The sequence below is a fragment of the Mustelus asterias genome, chromosome 22, assembly GCF_964213995.1.
Source record: "Mustelus asterias chromosome 22, sMusAst1.hap1.1, whole genome shotgun sequence".
Taxonomy (NCBI): Eukaryota; Metazoa; Chordata; class Chondrichthyes; order Carcharhiniformes; family Triakidae; genus Mustelus; species Mustelus asterias.
The window spans coordinates 71,284,273-71,307,604 of NC_135822.1; positions in this window are offsets into that span (position 1 = coordinate 71,284,273).

Below are 23,332 nucleotides of genomic sequence, written 5' to 3' on the forward strand. Positions count from 1 at the left end.
ATCTGTACTTCAATTCCATTTCCCGACCTTTGTTCCATACTTGTACAGTTTTCCAGCACAGAGAGATGCTGGGGTCATCCTGGAGTGTGAGAGGATTAGTGGGCTACAGGGGAAAAGGGGGCATGTGGGACTAATTCAAAGCTGGTTCAAAGGGCTGACAGAGGCATAGAAGGCATACAGCATGCTTGCCTTCATCGGCCGGGGCATTGAGTTTAAAAATTGGCAAGTCATGTTGCAGCTTTATAGAACCTTAGTTAGACCACACTTAGAATATGGTGTTCAATTCTGGTCACCACACTACCAGAAGGATGTGGAGGCTTTGGAGAGGGTACAGAAAAGATTTACCAGGATGTTGCCTGGTATGGAGGGCATTAGCTATGAGGAGAGGTTGGAGAAAATTGGTTTGTTCTCACTGGAACGACGGAGGTTGAGGGGAGACCTGATAGAAGTCTACAAGATTATGAGAGGCATGGACAGAGTGGATAGTCAGAAGCTTTTTCCCAGGGTGGAAGAGTCAATTACTAGGGGGCACAGGTTTAAGGTGCGAGGGGCAAGGTTTAAAGGAGATGTACGAGGCAGGTTTTTTACACAGAGGGTGGTGGGTGCCTGGAACTCGCTGCCGGGGGAGGTAGTGGAAGCAGATACGGTAGTGACATTTAAGGGGTGTCTGGACAAATATATGAATAGGATGGGAATAGAGGGATATGGTCCCCGGAAGGGTAGGGGGTTTTGTTAAGTCAGGCAGCATAGTCGGTACAGGCTTGGAGGGCCTGTTCCTGTGCTGTAATTTTCTTTGAGGTATGTTGGGCTGAATGGCCTCCCTCTGTCCAGTAACAATCTTTCATCGTGACTGATGTAAGCTCCATCTCCACCTCAGTTAATTGAAACCATTCTCTTCAAGGGATATCACCAGTTGCGTTTTGAAGGCTAACGGTTTAAACATGAAGAAGATTAGGGCACACGGAGTTGGGGGTAGTGTGTTAAAGTGGATTGGGGACTGGCTATCCGACAGGAAGCAAAGAGTCGGAATAAATGGGTGTTTTTCCGGTTGGAGGAAGGTAACTAGTGGCGTGCCGCAGGGATCGGTACTCGGGCCGCAACTGTTTACCATTTATATAGATGATCTGGAGGAGGGGACGGAGTGTAGGGTAACGAAGTTTGCAGACGACACAAAGATAAGTGGAAAAGTGAATCGTGTGGAGGACGGAGAAGATCTGCAGAGAGATTTGGACAGGCTGAGTGAGTGGGCGAGGATATGGCAAATGGAGTATAACGTTGATAAATGCGAGGTTATACACTTTGGAGGAAATAATAACAAATGGGATTACTATCTCAATGGAAACAAATTAAAACATGCTACCGTGCAAAGGGACCTGGGGGTCCTTGTGCATGAGACGCAAAAGCCCAGTCTGCAGGTACAACAGGTGATCAAGAAGGCAAATGGGATGTTGGCCTATATTGCGAGGGGGATAGAATATAAAAGCAGGGATGTCTTGATGCACCTGTACAGGGCATTGGTGAGGCCGCAGCTGGAATACTGTGTGCAGTATTGGTCCCCTTATATGAGGAAGGATATATTGGCATTGGAGGGAGTGCAGAGAAGGTTCACCAGGTTGATACCGGAGATGAGGGGTTTGGATTATGAGGAGAGGCTGAGGAGATTGGGTTTGTACTCGTTGGAGTTTAGAAGGATGAGGGGGGATCTTATGGAGACTTATAAGATAATGCGGGGGCTGGATAGGGTGGAGGCGGAGAGATTCTTTCCACTTAGTAAGGAAGTTAAAACTAGAGGACACAGCCTCAAAATAAAGGGGGGTCGGTTTAAGACAGAGTTGAGGAGGAACTTCTTCTCCCAGAGGGTGGTGAATCTCTGGAATTCTCTGCCCACTGAGGTGGTGGAGGCTACCTCGCTGAATATGTTTAAAGCACGGATGGATGGATTCCTGAGCGGTAAGGGAATTAAGGGTTATGGGGATCAGGCGGGTAAGTGGTACTGATCCACGTCAGATCAGCCATGATCTTATTGAATGGCGGGGCAGGCTCGAGGGGCTAGATGGCCTACTCCTGCTCCTATTTCTTATGTTCTTATGTTCTTATGAGATTGAAACTTGTGTTTAGCTGGGTTTGCAGGGAGAAATGATCCTCGAGAATCATAGAATCCTGCAGAAGGAGGCCATTCGGCCCATTGAGTGTGCACCAACCACATTCCCACCCATCCCCATAACCCCATGCATTTAACCTAGCTAGTCCCCCTAACACTAAGGGGCAATTTTAACATGGCCAGTCCACCTAACCTGCACATCATTGGAGTGTGGGAGGAAACCGGAGCACCCGGAGGAAACACAGGGAGAATGTGCAAACTCCACACAGAGAGTGACCCAAGCCGGGAATTGAACCCGGGTCCCTGGCACTGTGAGGCAGCAGTGCTAACCACTGAGCCATCCCAGGTGAAGTGGAATCTCTCTGGATTCCTGCTCCATCTTGCGCAGGCATTGGACCTGAAACAAGGGAACTGGAACTGCTCTTACTCCCTGTTTATTATTGACTATTCTCAGACAATCCTTATCAACAACTGCCTAGTCTGTGTGAACAACCCTCTAGTAGTGAGTACATGGAACCACACAGCAAACAGATAGAAAACAATTCTCTAAACCAGCTGAACTTTGAATCAATCTTTCCTTCCAGACACACTCTCCGAGACACACACACTCGCTAATACAAATCTCCCCTGTTGCTTCACCTCCTCCCTATCTCATTTATCTCTCTTTTATCCCTCTAATTCTGGTCTTAATCATAGAATCCTACAGTGCAGAAAGAGGCCATTCGGCCCATCAAGTCTGCACCAACCACAATCCCACCCAGGCCCTATCCACATATCCCTACATATTTACCCTCTAACCTATGCATCCCAGGACACTAAGGGGCAATTTAGCATGGCCAATCAACCTAGCCCGCACCTCTTTGGACTTCTTCACCCCATGCCCATGTCTTTAATCACCAAGACCTCATGTTTGTTCCTTTTGCCTCATCACTCTCCATTAAGAGCCTTGTTAAAACCCTTCCCTGTTGACAAGGTCTCACACAAGAGATTAGTGAGCAAAGTTAAAGCTCATGGTATGAGGGGTAATGTATTGACGTGGATAGAGAACTGGTTGACAGACAGGAAGCAGAGAATAAACGGGTCCATTTCAGAGTTGCAGGCAGTGACTAGTGGGGTACCACAGGGTTCAGTGCTGGGACCCCAGCTATTCACAATATACATTAATGATTTGGACGAAGGAATTGAGTGTAATATCTCCAAATTTGCAGATGACTCTAAGCTGGGTGGCAGTGTGTGCTGTGAGGAGGATGCTAAGAGGCTGCAGGGTGACTTGGACAGGCTGGCTGAATGGGCAAATACTTGGCAAATGCAATATAATGTGGATAAATGTGAGGTTATCCACTTTGGTGGTAAAAACAGGAAGGAAGATTATTATCTGAATGGTGGCAGTTTAGGAAAGGGGGAAGTGCAACGTGACCTGGGTGTCATGGTGGAACAGTCACTGAAGGTTGGCCTGCAGGTACAGCAGGTGGTGAGGAAAGCTAATGGCATGCTGGCCTTCTTCATAGCAAGAGGATTTGAGTATAGGAGTCGGGATGTCTTGCTGCAGTTATGATGTGGAGATGCCGGCGTTGGACTGGGGTGGGCACAATAAGAAGTCTCACAACACCAGGTTAAAGTCCAACAGGTTTATTTGGTAGCAAATACCATAAGTTTTCGGAGCACAGCTCCTTCGTCAGATGGGGTAGATATCTGTTCTCCAACAGTGCACAGACACAGAAATCAATTTTCTGTGTCTGTGCATTGATTTCTGTGTCTGTGCACTGTTGGAGAACAGATATCTACCCCATCTGACGAAGGAGCTGTGCTCCGAAAACTTATGGTATTTGCTACCAAATAAACCTGTTGGACTTTAACCTGGTGTTGTGAGACTTCTTGCTGCAGTTATACAGGGCCTTGGTGAGGCCACACCTTGAGTATTGTGTGCAGTTTTGGTCTCCTAGTCTGAGGAAGGACATTCTTGCTATTGAGGGAGTCCAGCGAAGGCTCACCAGACTGATTCCTGGAATGGCAGGACTGATATATGAAGAGAGACTGGATCGAGTGGGCTTGTACTCACTGGAATTGAGAAGGATGAGAGGGGGTCTCATAGAAACATATAAAATGGGACTGGATAGGATGGATGCGGGAAGAATGTTCCTCTTGTTTGGGAAGTCCCTGACAGCAAAGCTGAGGGAGGAGAAAGCTGTCACAAGTCCAATGGCGATGATGGGAAACCTCCCCAATGACATGAACTGGAGTATTTACACGCCCAGCTCCCTCTCACATCTTCCACTCCAGCACGGCAGGGCATCATTCTCCAAAGGTGTACTGATACCACACACACACAGTCAGTTCCAGAGAGGCATCGGGGCAGTGCCGAAGCAGCTCCAACCCACCCACAGGTCTGTCGGTCCGTGCCCCTCACTGACCCTGTGCTGTGTGCTTGCACCCCTCACCCGTCACCTACACTGAAGCTTAATTCAAAATTTCAGAGGTGCCATCTCTTGGGCGAGACATGAAACTGGGACTCTGGCAGGGAGATGTAGAGGATCCCACAGCCACTAGTTTGAAGAAGAATAGGTGAGCTCTCCTGTCGTCCTCAACCAATATAACTCAAGCAGATTCTCTGGCCATTATCACATTGCCGTTTTGTGGGATCTTGCTGTGTACACACTGTCTGCCGCATTTCTGTGACCATGCTTGAAGGAGTGCCCAGTTGTCTGGAAATACTGTGGGGACATGGAGAAAGGACATGAACGTGTATCCTGGCTTTTGGTGTACATGGACACTTGTACAACGGGACAGAATATCCTTCCTCCCCCTTTTCCCACCACCGCCACATTCCTGGGAATAGCTGCCTTGAGCTTTTTTTCCTGGGGTGTTGGATTTGGTGACTTTTCAGGGATTCCCGGCAGATGCCTGTCGTGCCAGCTAAATAAACATCTTCTCCCGGAGGAACCGACAGACAAGGGAGGGAAAAGGACGTGACCTCTGACACATCACCATTCCCCTGACGCCTGGAGCAAGTGGCTCGGAGCAGACACCAATCGCCACCTGTTTAATCTCAGGACATCTTACTTCTCGAGTGTAAACTATCTGCCTCTCGGTAGGTACCCTGTAAACTCGCGGATTAACTGCTTGGAGCTGAAATTCAAACACTTTTGTCAGACAAAGGGACATTGCTTCTGAAAGACTCTGTCTAAATAATAACAGCTGGCTTCCGGATCCTTTCATCATAGTCAGAGAATCCCTACAGTGCAGAAGGAGGCCATTCAGCCTATCGAGTCTGCACTGGCTCTTCAACAGAGCGTCCTACCTGGGCCCTTACCCTCACCCTATCCCCATAGCGCCACACATTTACCCCACTAATCCATCTCACCGACACATCTTTGGACACTAATGGTTAATTTAGCATGGCCAATCTGCCTAACCTACACATCTTAGGTTCATAGAGAAGGAAACGAGAGAGTGCAGAAGATAGAACATAGAACATAGAAAAGCTACAGCACAAACAGGCCCTTCGGCCCACAAGTTGCGCTGAACAATTTCCTTACCTTCTAGGCTCATCTATAACCCTCTATCTTACTAACCTTCATGAACCTATTCAAAAGTCTCTTAAAAGACTCAATCGAATCCGCTTCCACCACCACTGACGGCAGCCGATTCCACGCACCCACCACCCTCTGAGTGAAAAACTTACCCCTGACATCTCCTCTACACCTATTCCCCAGCACCCTAAACCTGTGGCCTCTCGTGACAACCATTTCAGCCCTGGGTAAAAACCTCTGAGAATCCACTCTATCAATACCTCTCAACATCTTATACACCTCTATCAGGTCACCTCTCATCCTTTGTCTCTCCAAGGAAAATAGACCTAGCTCTCTCAACCTATCCTCATAAGGCATGCCACCTAATCCAGGCAACATCCTTGTAAATCTCCTCTGCAACCATTCTATGGCTTCCACATCCTTTCTGTAATGAGGCGACTAGAACTGGGCACAGTACTCCAGGTGGGGTCTGACCAGGGTCCTATACAGCTGCAGCATTATCTCCCGATTTCTAAACGAGAATGTAGTGTTACAGTCATAGCTAGGGTGTAGAGAAAGGTCAACTTAATGCAAGGTAAGTCCATTCAAAAGTCTGACAGCAGCAGGGAAGAAGCTGTTCTTGAATCAGTTGGTACGTGACCTCAGACTTTTGTATCTATTTCCCAACGGAAGAAGGTGGAAGAGAGAATGTCCGGGGTGCGTGGTGTCCTTAATTATGCTGGCTGCTTTGCCGAGGCAGTGTGGGAGGAATATAAGTCTCCTACGCTCCAGGGAAAAAAGTCCCAGTCTATCCAGCCTCTCCTTATAACTCAAACCATCAAGTCCCAGGAGCATCCCAGTAAATCTTTTCTGCACACTTTCTGGTTTAATAATATCCTTTCTATAATAGGGTGACCAGAACTGTACACAGTATTCCAAGTGTGGCCTTACCAATGTCTTGTACAACTTCAACAATATGTCCCAACTCCAGTGTTCAATGTTCTGACCAATGAAACCAAGCATGCGAATGTCTTTAGGAAGGGAATTCCAGAGCTTAGGTCCCAGGCAGCTGAAGGCAAGGCGGCCAATAGTCGAACGAGGGGAAGAGAGGGATGCTCAGGAGGCCGGAAATTGAGGTGCGCAGAGATCTGGGAGGGTTGGAGGGACTGGAGATAGGGATAGGTGAGTGAGGCCTTGCAGGGATTTGACCCCTGGTTGAGGTTTTAAAATTGAGGGATGCAGGAATGGGAGATAATGTTGATCAAGAGGTCATTTGATCATTTCACGTGATTCTGCCTGAGCCCATTCAAAGCCAGCTGTCAGTGTTAAAAAGCAGGGTAAAAAGCAGGGTAACCCTGTCCCTTATTCAAGTTAACTTACATCAGATGCCTCAGGCCATCAGAGAGAATTAACATCTGTCAGTGAAGATCAATGAGCAAAGGGATAAACGTGGCTTTCTCTTTGTCTCTTCATGGGAGTATCCTGCAGAGAGCTAATGCTTCCATTCGCTGCCCGTGTCTGTAGCCTGCTTCAGGAACACTGCACAATGAAATACACACACCGTCTGTCCCACACAGTCATCAGGCTCTGTACTGGAGATAGACCGAGGCCATTCCTGGGGCGGCACTGTGGTCAGCACTGCTGTCTCACAGTGCCAGGGACCTGGGTTCGATTCCTGGCTCAGGTCACGGTCTGTGTGGAGTCTGCACGTTCTCTCCGTGTCTGCGTGGGTTTCCTCCGTCCTGAGTTTCCTCCCACAGGCTGAAAGACGTGCTGGTTAGGGTGCATTGGCCATGCTAAATTCTCCCTTAGTGTAACCCGAACAGGCACCAGAGTGTGGCGACTCGAGGATTTTCGCAGCAACTTTAAGTCTACTTGTGACTAATAAATAAACTTTAATTTTTGAAAGAGGGAACATAGTCCGTAGAGGAGGTTCACTGAGGCCGAGGGGGGCAGTGAAGGTGATGTGAGAGTTAGAGAGTCAGCTGCACTCTGCAACTCAGCTATCCTGAATCTACCATCTCCTTACGTGGCTCAGTGTAAAACTCTTATTGCTGAAACTCCCGTGAAGTGTCTTGGAAAGTGGCAGGGTAATTCAAACTGGATGCAATAAATGGCAGAACCCTTAAGAGTATTGATAGGCAGAGGGATCTGCGTGTACAGGTACACAGGTCATTGAAAGTGGCAATGCAGTTGGGGAAGGTAGTCAAGAAGGCATATGGCATGCTTGCCTTCATCGGCCGGGGCATTGAGTTTAAAAATTGGTAAGTCATGTTGTAGCTTTACAGAACCTTAGTTAGGCCGCACTTGGAATATAGTGTTTGATGCGCGATATATCACACGAGAGGCAGGATGTACTCAGGAAATAAAGGCTTTTATTGCCAACAATAACGGAGCTACCATATACAATATACAATCCCAGACTAAAGGGTCACCAGGCAGAGCAGTGACCTTTATACCTCTCCCAGGAGGCGGAGCCAACTGGGGTGTACCATAGGACTATATTAACAGGTAGAACAGCCCAACCCTAACCCCAACAGTAACATATCTACAGACTCATAGTACTGGCCAGACCATGGCTCAGCACTACCTGGTGGGAACCAACAATGGTTCACCACAGTGTTCAATTCTGGTCGCCACATTACCAGAACGATGTGGAGGCTTTGGAGAGGGTACAGAAAAGATTTACCAAGATGTTGCCTGGTATGGAGGGCATTAGCTATGAGGAGAGGTTGGAGAAACTTGGTTTGTTCTCACTGGAACGATGGAGGTTGAGGGGCGACCTGATAGAAGTCTACAAGATTATGAGAGGCATGGACAGAGTGGATAGTCAGAAGCTTTTTCCCAGGGTGGAAGAGTCAATTACAAGGTGGCATAGGTTTAAGGTGCGAGGGGCAAGGTTTAAAGGAGATGTATGAGGCAGATTTTTACACAGAGGGTGGTGGGTGCCTGGAACTCGTTGCTGGGGGAGGTAGTGGAAGCGGATACAGTAGTGACTTTTAAGGGGCGTCTTGACAAATACATGAATAGGATGGGAATAGAGGGATATGGTTCCTGGAAGGGTAGGGGGTTTTAGTTCAGTCGGGCAGCATGGTCGGTGCAGGCTAGGAGGGCCGAAGGGCCTGTTCCTGTGCTGTAATTTTCTTTGTTCTTTGTTTTGAGGGGGAGTTGAAACCACAAACGATCCTCTGACTGAGAGGCTGGAATGTGTGTGACCCAGAGAGCCCATTGACACCTTTTGCTCCGTGTTCAGCTGTCGTGAACTCTCTTCCCTCTGAGGGGGGAAGGTGGAACACACAATTCCAAACAAACCCCCTCCCCCCCCACGCGGAACCTGGCAGCATTCATCAACTGTTGTGCAGACAGTTCCGGCTCCATGGGAGCTCTCCCCTAAATCCAGGAAGATTTGTATTAGACCTTCCAAATCTTCGATTCCACTCAGTCACACACTTGCTTCTCACTTGGGAGGTTGTGGAATCGAGCCCTGCTGTGGAACTGCTGCATGTATCCAGTTTAACACTTGCGGGCAAATGCGCTGAGGCTCCATTGGTCTCCTGAGACCCAGGGGAAACTCTCCAAGTGCAAGTTCTCAGTTCCCTGGCCCAATTCCCTCTCTGAGTCATAGAATCATAGAATCCCTACAGACTCAGCCCAGCGAGTCTGCACCAACCACAATCCCACCAAGGCCCTATCCCCGTAACTCCACACTGTCTGTGTGGAGTCTGCACATTCTCCCTGTGACTGCATGGGTTTCCTCCCATGTTCGAAAGATGTGCAGGTTAGGTGCATTGGCCATGCAAAATTGCCCCTTAGCATCCCGGACTGCGTAGGTTAGAGGGATTAGCCCTGTATCACCCCTCAAGCTAATCCCACTGCCCCACTCTCTCCCCGTAGCCCTGTATCAATCCCAAACTGATCCCACTGCCCTCTCCCCACAGCCCTGTATCAATTCCACTGTTACAAATAATTATTCTATTTTCCCCAGGCCTCTGCTCTCTGTTTTAACCATCCGTCTTGTGTCAGGTAATAACAGATAACCCTTCACATTCACTTCACTCCTCATTTTAACTCGATGCCTGTATTGTCATTACTTTGCAAGCAAAGGAAACAGCCTGTCCTCATTCACCAGTGAGAAACTCTGCTCCCAGTCTCCTCTCAGCCTCTCTGCTCCCGTGCCATCTGCCCCCCTGGTTGAAGTTAATTTTCCCATCACCGATTACCACCGCTAGTCAGTACAGGATGAACAGGTTGGTGATTCTGTGACAGTGAGAGAATTATTCCCCCTATTTTGACACTGCGATCCCTCTCAGATGGATCTGAACACCAGTTCCAGCTCTGACAGTCTGCAGCCACACACTAAGTCACTCAAAACTGCAGCTGATCCCTCAGAAACATGGAAACTAGAAGCAGGAGGAGGCCATTTGGCCCTTCGAGCCTGCTCTCATCATGCACCTCGATCATGGCTGATCGTTGAATTCAATATCCTGACCCCCTTCCCCCTATATCCCTCGATCCCTTCAACCCCAAGAGCTGTATCTAATTTCTTCTTGAAATCACACAACATTTTGGCCTCAACTACTTTCTGTGGGAGTGAATTCCACACATTCACCACTCTCTGGGTAAATAAATTTCTCCTCAGCTCAGTTCCAAAAGGTTTACCCCTTATCCTCAAACTCTGACCCCTAGTTCTGGACTCCCCCACCATCGGGAACATTCTTTCTGAATCTACCCTGTCTAATCCTGTTAGAATTTTATAAGTTCCGATGAGATCCCCCTCACACTTTTAAACTTCAGTGAATATAATCCTAACCGACTTAGTCTCTCCTCATGTGACAAACCTGCCATCCCAGGAATCAGCCTGGTAAACCTTCGCTGCGCTCCCTCTATAGCAAGGACATCCTTCCTCAGGTAAGGACACCAAAACAGCCCACAATACTCCAGGTGTGGCCTCACCAATGCCCTGTACAATTGCAGCACAACAACCCTACAAAAGAACAGGAACAGCATAGGAACAGGCCCTTCGGCCCACCAAGCCTGCGCCAACGCATGACGCTTTTCCAAACTAAAGACCATTTGCCTCTATGCGGTCCGTATCCCTCTATTCCCTGACTATGCGTGTGTCTGTCAAGATGCCTCTTAAACAGGTTGAAGACTCAGGCATACTCTTTCAATCCTTTTGAACCCTTTGTATCATTGAACGGAACATTGTTTTAAACTCGGCTGCACATCGCAAACTCATTCCTCAACTGCAGCAACAAAGGGATTCAAGCCAACCAGCCTGGGTATAAACATCCTTTCCAGCCCTGCTCAGAAGCCAGACACCTATTTGTTTGTACAGACTAATGGAGATTAGTTCAATCCACATCGGTCTCTGCAGGAGAAGCTGCCAGTTGTCCTCTGCTTGATTCCCGCCTGCATCTGTTTTTGTTCCAAGCTCAGCAGCAACATCACTCCAGACTCGATCATTCCAACACTTGCTGGCTGGCCCTCCCACCCGCAATCACCCCCCCCCCTCCCCCCGCCCCCCCCACCTCCATAATCTCCAGCTAGTCCAAACCTCCACTGCCCCCCATCTCCCAATTCGCACCAAGCCCCTGTTCAGACAGCCACCACCTCCTGAGCCCGCAGACCTCCCAAAGCCTCAAATGTCAAATTCTCGTGCTGGTGAGAAGCGAGGGAAGTGTTCCCACAGCGCGTTGAGTGACCTCAGGATGTCCTCGTGCACTTTTCGGCCACAAGTGCGCTGCTGAGGTGTAGCCCCGCTGTTGTAATGTGGGAAACACAACAGTCCGCGAGTCGATTGGGACGTGATTTCTGACTTTTGTCTCTTTTTCGAGCTATGACTGCATCACGATATTCTGCACCCTCTCCTTTCCCTCTCCATTATGTAGTTTTCTTTATGATGTGGAGTTGCCGGCGTTGGACTGGGGTAAACACAGTAAGTAGTCTCACAACACCAGGTTAAAGTCCAACGGGTTTATTTGGTAGCACGAGCTTTTGGAGCGTTGCCCCTTCATGGCACTCACCTGATGAAGGGGCAACGCTCCGAAAGCTCGTGCTACCAAATAAACCTGTCGGACTTTGACCTGGTGTTGTGAGATGACTTACTAGTTTTTAAAATTATTTTATTGGTCACAAGTAGGCTTACATTAACACTCAGGCGCCTGTTCGGGTACACTGAGGGAGAATTTAGCATGGCCAATGCACCTAACCAGCATGTCTTTCGGACTGTGGGAGGAAACCAGAGCACCTGGAGGAAACCCACGCAGACATGAGGAGAACGTGCAGACTCCGCACAGACAGTGACCCAAGCCGGGAATAGAACCTGGGTCTCTGTCGCTGTGAGGCAGCGGTGCTAACCACTGTGCCGTTCTATGAACAGTCTGTATATGGCGCAAGAAACAATACTTTTCACTGTATCCCAATACACGTGATAATAATAAATCAAATCAAATTAAATCAAATCAAAAAGTTAACTTGAGCCAACTCCCACAAACAGCTACTGATCATATGCAGATAATCTCCTATAGATTGAGGGTTAAATATTGCTCGAGGGATATTGGGAGGGGATCTTTTACATCCACTGGAATGTTTGAATCCCTCGGTTTAACACCTCATTCAAGCAATGGCCACCTCTGAGGGTGCAGCACTCCCTCAGGATGACACAAAGTGTCAGCCTGAATCATTGCCCAGTGACCAGGGGCAAGACTTGAAGCCCAGTCCATCACACAAACCAGCCTCCCATCCATTGACTCCGTCTACACTTCCGGCTGCCTCGTCAAAGCAGCCAGCATAATTAAGGACCCCACGCACCCCAGACATTCTCTCTTCCACCTTCTTCCTTGGGGAAAAAGATACAAAAGTCTGAGGTCACCAAGAACAGCTTCTTCCCTGATGCCATCAGACTTTTGAATGGACCTACCTTGCACTAAGTTGATTTTTCTCTCCACCCCAGCTATGACTGTAACACTACATTCTGCACTCTCCCCTTTCCTTCTCTATGAACGGTATGCTTTACCTCTATAGCACACAAGCAACTTTTCACTGTTTACCAATACATGTGACAATAATAAATCAAATCAAATCAAAATTAACCTACAACCTTGTGACAGGGGCGAGATTGCGACTGAGTCACAGTTGTCATCTCAGAATAGCCCCCAATTTCTCTTCTAAGTTGCCTTTGTCTATCCCTGGGGGGATATTGGTAACACTGGAAAACTCTCTCTATTTTCCATGATGGGAAATTGTGTTCAATTCCCAATCTTACACAATGAATAGGGGGCTCCAGAACTTCCCTCGGTCCCTCAATGGGACAAGTATTGAAATTAAACTCCATGTACCTCGATTTCTGAAACACACAAGCTCATTGTACATCAAGGAAGATACTCGTCCAACCCCATTGAAACTGTGTTCAAGAAAGAACGAGTGCCACCCTCCTGACTTTCCCACTCACGTCACCTCTTTGTTTCATCAGAAGGAGTGCAGAAGGAGGCCATTCGGCCCATTGAGTCTGCACTGATTCTTCGAAAGAGCATCTTACCCAGGCCCACACCCCCGGCATTTACTGTGGCCAATCCACCGCACATCTTTGGAGTGTGGGAGGAAACCGGAGCACCCAGAGGAAACCCACGCAGACACGGGGAGAATGTGCAGACTCCGCACAGACAGTGACCCGAGGCCGGGAATCGAACCCGGGTCCCTGGCGCAGCAGTGCTAACCTCCAAGAACGAGAGGACACAGATTGGAATTGATCTGTTAAAGAAGCAGACATGATGTGAGAAAAACCTTTTTCACCCAGCGAGTGGTTGGGGCTCTGGAATGTTCTGTCCGGAAGTGTGGTGGAGACAGGTTCAATCGAGGCATTCCAGAGGGTATTGGATGATTATTTGAACAGGGACAATGTGCAGAGGTACAGGGGAAAAGGCAGGGGAATGGCACTAAGTCATGATGTTCATTTGGAGGGCCAGTGCAGACACGATGGGCCAAATGGCCTCCTTCTGCACCGTATACTACTGTGATTCTGTAACATAAAAATATACTGGAGTTAGTTTTGAAGGTTTCGACTGGATCTGCTGCTTCTGCCCTTTGAGACAGTGCCTCATAGAATCCCTACAGTGCAGAAGGAAGCCATCGTACACCAACCACAATCCCACTCAGGCTCTATACCCACAGCCCCATCCATTTACCCGAGCTCATCCCCCTGACACTAAGGGGCAATTCAGCACGGCCAATCAACCTATCTCGCACTTCTTTCAGACTGTGGGAGGAAACCGGAGCACCCGGAGGAAACCTACGCAGACACGAGGAGAATGTGCAATCTCCACACAGACAGTGACCCAAGCCAGGAATCGAACCCGGGTCCCTGGCACTGTGAGGCAACAGTGCTAACCACTGTGCCACCGTGCCGCCCTCCAAATCACAACAATTCCGTTTGTTCACAAGGAAGTCTCCTCCTTTGTCAGCTATTTTAAATCTGTGTGCTCTGCTTACTTTCCCTCCCGCCAGTGAAAACATCTTCACCCCATTCACTCGAATCAAGACCCTGCACAGTCCTGAACCAATCTGACAAAATCCCCTCTCCTGCCGCTCTCCTTTTATTGAGAATCGCTGCCAATTCTCTCCCCACAGCAGGTAGTCCAAAAGGGAATGATCAGAGAGGCTCCAGTCCTGTCTGCTGTGTGAACATCTCCTGCCCTCCGTTAACAGTTACCACACATCGGGCGGAAGTTCAGTGACTGACACCCAGCAGCTCATCCCCAGGAGAGAGTGTCATACTGGATAGATTCTGTAACAAACACACCACTGCGAATCAGACGTGACATTGAAGTATGTGTGGCAAACAGAACAAGGAATCGAATTTATACTGCACTTTAGACACACTGCACCACACCATGCTAGAATAAAAGATGATATAAAAACATAGAAACTAGAAGCAGGAGTAGGCCATTCGGCCCTTCAAGCTTGTTCCGCCATTCATCTTGATCATGGCTGATCATTAAATTCACCAACACAACTACTTTCTCAGGAGACTAAGGAAATTTGGCATGTCAGCTACGACTCTCACTAACTTTTACAGATGCACCATAGAAAACATTCTTTCTGGTTGTATCACAGCTTGGTATGGGCTCCTGCTCTGCCCAAGACCGCAAGAAACTACAAAGGGTCATGAATGAAGCCCAATCCATCACTCAAACCAGCCTCCCATCCATTGACTCTGTCTACACTTCCCGCTGCCTCGGAAAAGCAGCCAGCATAATTAAGGACCCCACGCACCCCGGACATTCTCTCTGGGTTCCTGGCGCTATGAAGCAACAGTGCTAACCAATCGTGCCGCCATGGTCTTATGGTATTATGAGTATTCCCAACCTTGGAACCCAAATGAAGGCACAGCCATCATAGAGTCATAGAGGTTTACAGCATGGAAACAGGCCCTTCGGCCCAACTTGTCCATGCCACCCTTTTTTTTAAACCACTAAGCTGGTCCCAATTGCCCGCATTTGGCCCATATCCCTCGATACCCGTCTTACCCATGTAACTGTCTAAATGCTTTTTAAAAGACAAAATTGTACCCGCCTCTACTACTACCTCTGGCAGCTCGTTCCAGACACTCACCACCCTCTGTGTGAAAAAACTGCCCCTCTGGACCCTTTTGTATCTCTCCCCTCTCACCTTAAACCTATGCCCTCTAGTTTTAGACTCCCCTACCTTTGGGAAAAGATGTTGACTATCTAGCTGATCTGTGCCCCTCATTATCTTATAGACCTCTATCAATGGGGGGGATGATTAAAATTGTACAAAAATTGGAGGAGAGCAGATATCTCGGAGCTTTGTAGGGCTGGGGGAGTTTTGGATGACCTCAGGTTTACGGAGGTTGAGTTGTCAGAGAGCAGGAATACCTTCAGATGGAAAAGTCTGAAGTCAAAGTTCCCTGCTGGTTGTACATTGGTCTCTGCCCTGGGAAAATGAATGGGTGCGAACAGGCACATGTTGAGCTCAACCCAACAGGATGCAAACAGGAGGAGCATGAAAAAAAATGATGGTCAGAGTGAGTAATCAGTGCTGGGGTACATCATACATTACGTCTCAGATATCCCGTGTCAACATGAAGCACTGACAGTGACAGTGAAATGCAAAATAAAGCTCCCACTCCCATTATCTAACTTTAGGTTGCTACTGTTGGCAGCTCTGACCTGCCATTCTTTCCGTTTGTCTCCTCAGGCTGATTCCGCAGGGTGTCCAAAGCTCCCGAGCATTTCTACCTCCTAATTCCACAGGGAATCCGAAAAGCCATCGGCACAAGTGGCTTCCATGCCCTCGGCCTGGCCTGTATCTCACCACAGACCCTGAAATAAAAGACACCTCACCCCATGGGAAGCCTAACATTCACAATGGAAGGGAGACGTGCATTCATATACAACCTTTCATGATCAACAGATGTCTTCAATTAAGAGCCCTACGCACCCCGGACATTCTCTCTTCCACCTTCTTCCGTCGGGATAAAGGTACAAAAGTCTGAGGTCACGTACCAACCGACTCAAGAACAGCTTCTTTGATTTGATTTGATTTATTATTGTCACATGTATTAACATAGTTGGTGAGAGTCATAGCTGACATGCCAAATTTCCTTTCGTCTTCTGAGAAAGTTGGTGGGCTTTCTTAACTATAGTGTCGGCATGGGGGGACCAGGACAGGTTGTTGGTGATCTGGACACCTAAAATCTTGAAGCTCTCGACCCTTTCTACTTCATCCCCATTGATGTAGATATTCTTCCCTTCTGCCATCAGACTTTTGGATGGACTTACCTCGCATTAAGTTGATCTTTCTCTACACCCTGGCTATGACTGTAACACTACATTCTGCACCCTCTCCTTTCCTTCTCTATGAACGGTATGCTTTGTCTGTATAGCGCGCAAGAAACAATACTTTTCACTGTATGTTAATACATGTAACAATAATAAATCAAATCAAAATCAAATCATAGGTAATGTAGTTACTTTCTCATATGTACACAGCAAGCTGCCACAAACAGCAATGCGATCATGACCAGATACTCTGTTTCAGTGATGTCAGTTGAGGGGACAGTGGGGCTCACCTCACTGTCCTTCTTTGATTTAGTGCCAAGCGCAGAGAACAGAGAGTATCTCATATAAAAGACAGCCGTGACAGTGTCAATCTGGGCTGCTGTACTCAGGTCCTGGAGTGGCACTTTGTAACCCACCCCATTCTGATAGAGGGGGGCGGGAGGGCGGGGTGGGGGCAAGTGTTACCCACTGAGCACAGCTGATACCCAATGTGACCAAACTCGAAGTTCCTCATTGGTTGGAAAGTCCTTTTAGACATCTAAAAGTTGTGAAAGGTGAACCTTTATTTCTGTTACACTTGGCAGAGTTTATGGGGTGGCATTCTGCTAATATCATTGGACTGGTAATCCAGAGACCCAGAGAAACGTAGAAACTAGAAGCAGGAGTAGACCATTCGGGTCCTTCAAGCCTGCTCCACCATTCATTGTGACCATGGTTGATCATCAAATTCAATATCCTGAACCCCCCTTCACCCCCATATCGCTTGATCCCTTTAGTCCCAAGAACTATATTTAATTCCTTCTTAAAATCACATGTTTTGGCCTCAACTACATTCTGTGGTGGTGAATTCCATTTGAATTTCTGTGGTCGTGAATTCCACACATTCACCACCTTCTGGGTGAAGAAATTTCTCCTCACCTCAGTCCTAAAAGGTTTACCCCTTATCCTCAAACTATAACACCTAGTTGCAGCACGGTGGCATAGTGGTTAGCACTGCTGCCTCACAGCGCCAGGGACCCGGGTTCGATTCCCAGCTTGGGTCACTGTCTGTGTGGAGTTTGCACACTCTCCCCGTGTCTGCGTGGGTTTCCTCCGGGTGCTCCGGTTTCCTCCCACACTCCAAAGATGTGCAGGTTAGGTGGATTGGCCATGATAAATTGCCCCTTAGTGTCAGGGGGACTAGCTGGGGTAAACACCTGGTGTTATGGGAATAGGGCTTGGGTGGGATTGTGGTCGGTGCAGACTTGAAGGGCTGAATGGCCTCCTTCTGCACTGTAGGATTCTATGATTCTAGTTCTGAACTCCCCTCACCATCAGGTGCATTCTTTCTGAAACTTCCCTGACTAATCCTGTTCCAATTTTATAAGTTTCTAAGTTAACCCGGGTTAATGCTCTGGGGACATAGGAATTCAATTCATAAATCTGGAATTGAAAGCTCGTCTTAGTAAATGGTGACTATGAAACTGTTATCGATTGTTATACAAACCCAATCGGTTCACTTCAGGGAAGGAAATCTGCCGTCCTTACCCGGTCTGGCCTACATGTGACTCCAGAGCCACAGCAATGTGATTGACTCTGAACTGCCCTCTGAAATGGGTGAGTAAGTTGAGGGCAAATAGGGATCGGCAACAATTGCTGACTTGCCAGCAATGCCCCCATCCTGTCAAAGAATGAAGAACAGGAAGGTGTAGCCATCTCAAAAGCCTTTCCTCAACACAAAGTGAAGACTGAACATTTTGTAAAGTTTGCTTTGCAGCAGCTGTGTGCAATGGTGTGGGAGCATTTATTCTCGGGGGGGTCTCTCTCTCTCTCTCATTGCTTGTTGCAATGTGATGTACTTGCATAGAAACATAGAAAAACTACAGCACAAACAGGCCCTTCGGCCCCACAAGTTGTGCCGAACATATTCCTACCTTCTAGGCCTACCTATAACCCTCCATCCTATTAAGTCCCATGTACTCATCCAGGAGTATAGAAACATAGAAAACTACAAAACTACTTAATCTAGACAAATGCTAAGTGATGCATTTTGGAAGATCAAATTGAGGTGTAAATTATACAGTCAATGGCAGAACCTTGGGAGCATTGACATACAGAGGGATCTGGGCGTACAGGTCCACGGATCCCTGAAAGCGGCAACACAGGTGGATAAAGTGGTCCAGCATGCTTGCCTTCATCAGCCAGGGTATTGAGTATAAAGTTGACAAGTTGAATCATAGAAACCCTACAGTGCAGAAGGAGGCCATTCGGCCCATCGAGTCTGCACCGATCACAATCCCATCCAGGCCCGACCCCCACATATTTACCCGCTAATCCCTCTAACCTACGCATCACAGGACTCTAAGGGGCAATTTTTAACCTGGCCAATCAACCTAACCCGCACATCTTTGGACTGTGGGAGGAAACCGGAGCACCCGGAGGAAACCCACGCAGACACGAGGAGAATGTGCAAACTCCACACAGACAGTGACCCGAGCCGGGAATCGAACCCAAGACCCTGGAGCTGTGAAGCAGCAGTGCTAACCACTGTGCTACCGTGCCGCCCCAGTTATATTCAAGCTGTTTAAAACATTAGTTGGGCCTCATTTTGAACATCGCATGCAGTTCTGGTCGCCACACTACCAGAAGGAGGTGGATGCTTTGGAGAGGGTGCAAAGAAACTTTACCAGGTTGTTGCCTGGTCTGGAGGGTTTTAGGTATTAGGAGAGGTTGGATAAACTCGGATTGTTTTCACTGGAAAGACAGAGGCTGAGGGATGACCTGATCGAGGTCTACAAAATTATGAGAGGTATAGAATCCTACAGTGCAGAAGGAGGCCATTCGGCCCATTGAGTCTGCACCGACCACAATCGCAGCTGGGCCCTATCCCCATAACACCAGGCATTTACCCTAGCCCTGATACCAAGGGGCAATTGCATGGGTTTCCTCCGGGGGCTCCGGTTTCCTCCCACAGCCCAAAGATGTGCGGGTTAGGTGGATTGGCATGGATTGGCCATGCTAAATTGTCTCTATTGTCTATAGTGTCCTGGGATGTTTAGGTTAGAGGGACTAGCAGGGTAAATGTGTGGAGTTGTGGGGATAGGGCCTGGGGTGGGATTGTGGTCGGTGCAGACTCGATGGGCCGAATGGCCTCCTTCTGCACTGTAGGGATTTTATGATTCTATAATTTAGCATGGCCAATCCAGCTAATGAGCACATCTTTCAGACTGTGGGAGGAAACCGCAGCACCCGGAGGAAACCCACGCAGACACGGGGAGAACGCGCAAACTCCGCACAGACAGTGACCCAAGGCAGGAATCGAACCCGGGTCCCCGGCGCTGTGAGGCAGCAGTGTTCACCACTGTGCCACTGTGCCACCCCAAAGACAGGAGATAGTCAGAGGCCTTTTCCCCAGGGTGCAAGTGTCAATTACAAGGGGGCATAGTTTAAGGTGAGAGGGGAAAGTTTAAGGGAGATGTGCGGGGGATGTTTTTCACGCAGAGAGTGGTGGGTGCCCGGAGCACACTGCCAGTGGAGGTGGTGGAAGCAGGCACTTCAGCAACATTTAAGGTGCATCTTGATAGACACATTAAGTAGTCTCACAACACCAGGTTTAAGTCCAACAGGTTTATTTGGTCTTTGAGCTTGAGCTTTTGCAGCGCCGCTCCTTCATCAGGTGAGGTTGTGAGACTACTTACTGTGCCTACCCCAGTCCAACGCCGGCAACTCCACATCATTGATAGTCACATTGAACGGGAGGCGAATAGAGGGATAGAAATTGTGTAACAATGCAGGCTTGGTGGGCCGAAGGGCCTGTTCCTGCGCTGTATTATTCTTTGTACTGTCAGTCCAGATTCACAGAACAATCTTAATGTGAAACAGACATAACTGAACAACAAAAGCTGCAACATAAAGAGGGCAGTGTGAGAGAACTCTGTCTGAGACCCAGAGGGTGAGCAGCAGAGAGCAGGAGAGACGGAGAGAGAGAGAGAGAGAGAGACGGAGAGAGAGGCAGAGAGAGAAAGAGAGAGAGAGACAGAGAGAGACAGAGAGGGGGAGAGAGAGAGAGAGACGGAGAGAGAGAGAGACGGAGAGAGAGAGAGACAGAGAGAGAGAGAGACAGAGAGAAAGAGAGACAGAGAGAGACAGAGAGAGACAGAGAGAGACAGAGAGGGGGAGAGAGAGAGAGAGAGACAGAAAGAGGGAGAGAGAGGGAGAGAGAGACAGAGAGAGAATTAAAAAGGGCAACTTGACTGGAGAAACTCGAGCCCCGGTATCAAAGCAAGCAGCGCCTCAGAGATTCAGCATCATCCTGTTCCCAGGGAATGCTGAAGGAAGATATTCAGTCAGTGTGGTTCAGGCTGATTAACCCCAATCCACATCTTCAGACAGTCAGTGAATAAACACGTCTGTCAGATTCTCCCAGCAGCAAGAAGCTAAACTGATCACAGGCAAAAGAAAACAATCTGCTCACATCAAATATTCAGGCAGCAGCCCGGGACAGGGAGTTTGAGGCGGTATCTGGGACAATCTCTCAACAATCTACTTCAAGTGTGATAAGCCATCATGTTCTGTCTTTCATTGGTGATTTGCATACGGTCATTACAGGATCCATTTGTGTCATAACTCAGGAAGCCAGCTGGAAAAGGAAGGGTGTTTTATTTAATACCATAGTCCTGTGCCACCAGTCCCATCCGTCCCATCTGGACCCGCTCAGGGGCCTGCCTTAGTAAGGGCTCGGGATAGGAGTTGGACCTGTTTAGTAACTGCCTATCGCTTCGGGAATTTGTATTCCACGAGTCCCACTGGGAGGTCAATCAGGGATTCCCCATGTAAGTCCTGGGTGTTATCACAATTTGATATTTAATCACCTGTATTGACGTAACTCCACCAAGTACTGCAGGAGCTGGTCAAATCACCTGAGAAATTTCTCCTCACTGGCCAATTTCCATCGTCAGTCAGTTTGAGTGTGTTTAAATTTTAAAGTTTATTTATTAGTGTCACAAGTCAGCTTACATTAACATTGCAATGAAGTTACTGTGAAAATCCCCGAGTCACCATACAGTGAATGGTGTTGGGTGGCACAGTGGTTAGCACTGCTGCCTCACAGCGCCAGGGACCCGGGTTCGATTCCTGGCTTGGGTGGTCGTCTGGGTGGAGTCTGCACGTTCTCCCTGTGTCTGCGTGGGTTTCCTCCGGGTGCTCTGGTTTCCTCCCACAGTCCCAAAGACGTGCTGGTTAGGGTGCATTGGCCGTGCTAAATTCTCCCTCAGTGTATCTGAACAGGCGCCAGAGTGTTAATGTGAGCCCACTTGCAACGCTAATAAATAAACTAAATTAAACGTGTATCTTATGCCTCAGAGATGATGCACTTGATGAGGTTGTCAAGAAGGCAGACGGCATGCTGGCCTTCATCAGTCGGGGCATAGAGTATAAAAATTGGCAAGTCATGTTGCAGCTGTATAGAACTTTAGTGAGGCCACATTTGGAATGTTGCATACAGTTCTGGTCGCCACACTACCAGAAGGATGTGGAGGCTTTGGAGAGGGTACAGGAAAGGTTTACCAGGATGTTGCCTGGTATGGAGGGCATTAGCTGTGAGGAGAGGTTGGAGAAACTCAGTTTGTTTTCTCTAGAATGTCAGCGGCTGAGGGGTGACTTGACAGAAGTCTACAAGATTATGAGAGGCACGGATAGATTGGATAGTTGGATTCTTTTTCCCAGTGTAGAAATGTCAATTACGAGGGGACATGGGTTGAAGGTAACAGGAGAAAAGTTTAAAGGAGATGTGAGAGGCAAGTTTTTTACACAGAGGGTGGTGAATGTCTGGAATGCGCTGCCGTGGGAGGGAGTGGAAGCAGATACAGTAGCAACGTTTAAGAGGCATCTTGACAGATACACAAACTAGCAGGGAATAGAGGGATACAGACCATGTAGAGGCAACAGGTCTTTAGTTTAGAAAGACATCATGTGCCGGCACAGGCTTGGTGGGCCGAAGGGCCTGTTCCTCTGCTGTACTGTTCTTTGTTCACTCCAGGTTGTATGGCTGAACAGGAGTTATATTCAACACTTCAAAATGACCATGAAACCATTGTCAGAAAAACCCATCTGGTTCACTAATGTCCTTTAGGGAAGGAAATCCACTGTCCTTACCTGGTCTGGCCTACATGTGACTCCAGACTCACAGCAATGTGGTTGACTCTCAAATGCCCTGTGAACCAGAGGGCAGTGAGGGGCGAGCAATAAATGCTGGCCCAGCCAGTGACCCTTTAACAGCACAATTTATCTTTCTCAGTCAGCGCATCCAGGCTCAACTAATCATAAACAGGGAGCAGTCAACAGACAAACATAATCAAACACCAAATGGCTGAACATGACAAACACACAAACAGTTTATTCACAGAATACTTCTTACCGTTACTCTGTGAGTGAGTTGAATCTATTCCCCTGTCTTGTGTTGATATCTACTCTTCGTGTTGGGACTGGGGTCCGTATGCCATGTCAGGCAAACCTTTCCAAGAAAGTCTTAGTTATTTAGAAGCTTCTGCAACAACGTGAGGTAGGTCTACATCTCAGAGTAACTTTGCATCATCTCTGAATGACGACACAGAGCAAACCCACCAGGTATTCCCTAACTGCTGACCAGCGAGAACTGATGGGAACAACAAGGAGGAAGATAGCCAACATTTGGAACCAGGGGGGAGAATCCTGGAGACTCCCGTACATTGCTAGCACAAGACAAAGTCACACTGACTTGGCTGGGTGTGAGAAATTCCCATGACGTTCATACGTTCATAAGATATAGGAGCACAATTAGGCCATTCGGCCCATTGAGTCCGCTCCGCCATTCGATCATGGCTGATATGCTCCTCATCCCCATTTTCCTGCCTTCCCTCCCATAACCCTTCAACCCATTACCAATTAAAAATCTGTCTAACTCC